Here is a 6,000-nt window from a genome sequence, read left to right as displayed (position 1 = left end):
CATAGCTTGGACCACCTATGTTCTGTAGGCCTTGTCGGTCATGTCTCTAGTCTCTCAAGACCATGTAGAGTGACGATTCATTTTAGCAGTGGCGTGGTTAATCAAAAGACTAGTTATGAAGACTAACAATGAGTTACAGAACAGTAAAACACTATTTGTTCAATAGGTGTTAAATGACTGGACTTTTTATGTTGTGGTGACTTACTAAAAGTCTGAAACTACGCCCCTGTGTCTATGGCATGTACAATGTACCTGTGTGCGTGAATTGTCCTAGTTTATAATTACACAAACTTATTTCACGACAAATAGTTGAAAAAGAGTTGGCTACTCTTCAGGCAAAGAAAACATTGAATATGGTCGTACTGACTATGGTCAATGAGACGATACTATAGCGAAATGTGAATAACATCTCGGTGGAATATACAAATGTATATTGAAATTAAATTGATGATTTTGTTTTTCTACGAAATATATGGGGGTTTTTTTGGTTTTTTTGGGGTTTTTTTCTAAATGCCTCCCTATATGCCATATTTGTGTAACTTTATCCATAGCCGCCATTTGTATTTCAAGGTCAAAACAAAATAAGCGCTTATACGTACATAAAGTAAAATCCGGTCAAACAACTGCTCCTACCCTGTGCTGTAGACACTGGTGAGCATAACAGCTTAGCTATTTTTCAGGTTTGGTCATTTGTGCAACTTAGAATTATTCCATGTTGCATCTTACCAAAAAGTAACTTTATAGAAGAAACTGATAGCATCTACAGCAAATTTGTGGTGTTTGTAAGAAACTACATGTCCGAACAAACATTTTGGTATATTACATGACTGTATTTGTGCAAATATTTAACGTCATTCAACTATATAAATGACCCTTAAACAAAACCAATATTGGTAGGAATAAAGCACTATGTAACAAAACAAAACATCATTGTTATAATTTTCAGATGATAGGCAATGTTTAGACTAATTTATTAACATCTAATTTGCTTTTTTGATAGACGACACTTATTAATCTTTCTCGTAGATGTAGCACCTTTAAGTCAATATTTGTATAAATCATATTTCTTTTTAATTAACAGTACATAGTTGAATATTACAGAAACTTTAATATTAGGGATGTGGAAACATTCTTATACTAATCTATCCTTAATTTTTATGTTGATATTTCCAAAATAAGCATTGTCAATCAAATCGGAACATCGGCCTAATAGTACATGTGAACGATTAGCGAAATTTTGGCTAATTGATGGACAAATTATTTGATTTTTTAAAAGGTGATCCGCGGATAGGAGCATATTCTTCCGATGATGTACGAGACTGGAGATGGGTTGCGGACAAATCTGGAGTAGCATGTTCGGACTGGGCACTTATTACTCTTTCTCGTAGATGTAGCACAATATGTGATATGATAAGAACGGCCCCTGGAACGACGCAGGTTGCCCAGAAAAGAAGCCATTTATTTGCGAAAAGGGTTAGTATAGGTATAAATGTCAATACTATATAAACTGTAACATTTCGTTGACTTTGAATTGAGGAAGACTTTTATGCATCATTTGATGATACGTCTATTCGTGACGTACTAGGAAATTAATATAAGTAAACAAAAGCGATTTGTGCAATTGATGTTAACATCGAAAAAAAATCAAAGTGAATATTGATTGTTATATCTACAGATATATATTACTATTTATAATTATTTTCGTAAATTAATAATATCTTTATGATTTGATCATTATATTTACCAGTATATTACAGAATTGTGATGAAGTTTAGATATTTATATATTCAATTATCGAAACATCATATTACACAATAGAAAGAATATATTGAGATCACATCTATGATTGATTTGGACACATGTCCACATCAACTGATAGACTTGGAAACATGCATAGTACTTCAATATGCTTATATTGTATAAGTATTTCTGTACAGTCCAGAGAAAGTACAAATAAACATAGCCAACACATTACTATACAACACAGAGTGCATACACCCGAGTTACTTTTTTACCTCCTTCATGTGATGGTTGAGTGATCCATATGTTAATTCGGAACACCTCAGTGTTTTCTGGAAGAAAGTTCCGAGGAGTTCTGAATGCTATATTGTTGACATTGATCTTTTACACATGCTTTCAAATGATTCACACATGATTCAAATACATCTACACCTGCGTATATCAATAATAATGCTTCTACTGTCTCTGTTAACCTTAATCAAATATGATACACAAGGAAAAAATACATTGACATGCTTACATAGCTGTAACACACTGAACCAGTTATCTCTTTAAAATGTGTTTATGTCCTCGTGATGATCATGTGCATGTCATGTGAGCTGTCGTGTATTTGTTGTTAAATGGCTTGTCTGGTATGTAAGGTGTACGTCTATATATACCCAACCTGTGTCTCGTTATGAGTTTAATCGTGTGGTGTGTGAGAAAAATGTCAGATCTAGACCTCCGGTAGCATATACTAGGTTGTAGTATCAGATGAAATGGAACGAATATCATGACTGGTGCCATAGTGATGAACAGAAAACTAAGGTTGGTATTTTCATTATTTTCTCATCTTTATATTATTTAATTATGCTTTAAAATGACGTCGTTGTCTGTAACGTTGCCTTTATTTGGCTAGAATAGTTGCGTGGTAATTTCAGAAGTAGAGGAAATACCCGTTCAGCTAAGATCTCGAATCAAAAGCTACTCTTCTTTTATTTGGAGTAAACTTCATGAAATATCATAAAAAAAAACAACCATATGTGTAATTTATGATACGAAGGAAAACAAATAAGTGATTATATTATAGATTAGAATTGTCATCCAATTTTTAATCAATTGACTGAACAAATCATTACATCAACTGATCTATTTAATTTATTTTATTAGAGAAAATTATAATTCGAGTCGACGGTGCCATGGATACGTTTCTAGCAAACGTTTGGAATCCCTGTCTACCAGACGGGTAAGGTAAGTTTGTTACATGATAAAATAAAATGACCGCTGGTCGCATTGTCTTCCTCAAGCGTTTACTTCGGTGTTCCCTTTTCAGAGATTTCCTAGTCACACATTCTAGCGTCAAGGAGATGCGGTAGACAGATACAATGGGTGTGGTGATACCCCGGTCAGAAATTAACGTAAGTTGGATGTTTTGTGATATAATTTTTTTTTAAATGTACACGCATGATATAATACTGAACGTAAAGCAAAGCGGTGGTAATTGTGTATATCAATAAAATGACATGCGCATTTTGACGACGTGATCAATCGAGGAAAACTGTTGAAAAATATAAGAAAAAGTCCACAGCGATTCTTCATCAATGCGGGTAAAAACTTGCAAATGAGTAAGAATTAAACTGCCTAGTGTTGTAGATGTAAATTGATTTTTTTTTATTACAGAATTAATATCGATAATATTTTTCAATTTTGAAATCTTTTTAATCATCCTTTTGCATTTTGTGAGTACATAAAATACATAGAAAAAGCATCAATTATAGATACAGTTTTACAGCAACACAATATCGGTTTTTTTTGTGAAGAGCATCAATAATGTCAGTGATAAGGCATATAACATTTTAGAAAATGTGTATATGTATATATGCTGAACAATGTTTAATGGCTGATTAATATACAGTATTGAACAATTAAGATAAAGATGTACCATTGTTGAATTATATATAGCTGACAGTATTAAGAAGTTGATAGGTGTACATATATAGTATTGAAGAGTTATGACATATATGTATAGTTGACTATCACTTGCATAAACTGACGATGTTGCATGATTGTATAGTACAGAATAGTGGTTTTTAAGAAACAGCAGGAATGCAAGCTACCCGAGTACTATTTTTGAGACTTATCTCCCTTTGATTAATAGCTATATCTAGAGCTGCATATAATATTAAAAAGGCTATTGAAAGTAGCTATTGTTAATTATTGAATTTATGGCATGTACATGTATATGACAAGTAATGAATAGAGTAATAAAAAAAGGATTTTTTTTCTTATTGGTTACAACATTTAATACAGCTTTCACTCTCACTTTCACACGTTTACTGAATGCATATATAGATATACTTATACAAATAAGTGGTGTATTCTTAGTTTGAGAAAAACAAATTATTTGGACCATTTATTTTTAAACTTATTGTACTCCATCTTATTATTAAATATTACTTCTTCTATTTTCAGGTAAATATCTAATTCGTTTTTAAACCTATTTATATTAGGAAGGCAATTTCTAAGTCTTTGTTTGTAAATATGAAACTTTGCTAAGTAAAGTGTTGAGATATTTTAACTCTTGTTCCTAAGGGTAAATTACAAAAAAAAAAAAAAAAAAAAAGCAACAACAACAACAACAATATATTATATATATATATATATATATGATTTATTAGATGAAAATGGAGAGTTGATCCAGTATTATGAAGCTTTCTGCATAAAACATCATTTTTATTCACCAATTACTCAGTTTTACGGTCTTCGGAAAGCCATCACACCAGCATGGAATGCACTCCCAAACAGATACCATACTTTCTCACTACCACAGTGTCCAACCCACATATATCATATAATAACAAATAAACAAAGAGGCCCTTCTGTATACAATTTATTTGTAAAAAATATCAAAACAAACAACAAATACATAACTAAATGGACCGAAGAACTTGATTTGGTGAAAGACACAATATGGTGGAAAAAATTAATATCATCCCATTTAAACCCACCATAGACTGTAAACTTAAATGTTTCCAATACAGAATAATACACAGAATAATAAGTACAAATAATTTTTTACATATGATCAAAATAAAAGACTCCCCTCTCTGCACTTTCTGCAACCGCCATATTGAATCAATTACGCACATGTTTTGGGAATGCAGAATAGTTGAAAACTCCTCGGGACCAATTGAAAGTATAGCTATACTAATAAAACAACTAGAACTATACAACTACAAAATGTTGATGTAATATCGATCATATTGATCAATCGAGTTTAATGAGATTGTTTTGGGGCTCGTGCAGCATTGTTAACAATTACTTTTCCTTTAATATATTATAATTTACTTTTCCTTTAATATATTATAATTTACTTTTCCTTTAATATATTATAATTTACTTTCAGTTTCCAATGCATCAAAGAGGGTCCCAGACTGTTGGATGCTGATAGCTGATCACATGTCCATTCTGTTCCTCGTATACACTCAATCCAGTAAGTTGTTTCCTGCTTTATGTTCATATCATGAAGAACCGTGTCCGGTTTTTTTTATTTACGTCATGTGAACAAAGTGTTTTAGGATAGGCACACCACCTTGTTGGCTCTCAACACTGCACGGAAGCGTTATTAATATAATCTTCAACATGTTAGGTGTTTTTGTTTTTATAATTTTGTAAAACATACTGTGAGCGACACACGCCAATAGAAAACAAGTGGGATAACTTTTGAGAATGGGTGATCAAGTGGTTAAAATGATTATTACGATTTGCGAGTCAGGATTTAATTTCCCAGATCGTGCTGAAAATAGTATTTTTTACGTTATATCGTTAAGCAGTAAAAAGTGTATGTACAGTACGTCATATTTCCTAAATATCAAGAGCGAGATTATGGGTCTAAATTTAACGTTTGTATGGTAATAAGTGATTTGCTCGAGATATTCGTATATATCACGTGGTCAGTGGGCAGATGTGTCACTCTATACAGGAATTCCATACAGCACGTAATTTCAAAAATATTTTTATCCTCTACCATAGATACAAGATAGCAACCCAAGATTGCCATAGACGTTTTGGTCTCAATAAGTTTTTCCTCTGTTTCTTTTATCCTGGAGAAGGTACTTACTAAATCAAATTTGTTTTATGTACAATATTTGTACTGATACTGTATCATAAATGATATGTAAACAAACGGATTCTCCATTGTCTTGGAACAAGCAACCGACGTATCAGTATTTGTCTTTAAAAAGCAAAAATAAAGGTGCATTTCTGTAAGTTTGTTACGAC

The sequence above is a fragment of the Pecten maximus genome, chromosome 8 (genome assembly GCF_902652985.1).
Source record: "Pecten maximus chromosome 8, xPecMax1.1, whole genome shotgun sequence".
In the NCBI taxonomy this organism is placed as follows: Eukaryota; Metazoa; Mollusca; class Bivalvia; order Pectinida; family Pectinidae; genus Pecten; species Pecten maximus.
This window is presented reverse-complemented; position numbering follows the sequence as displayed.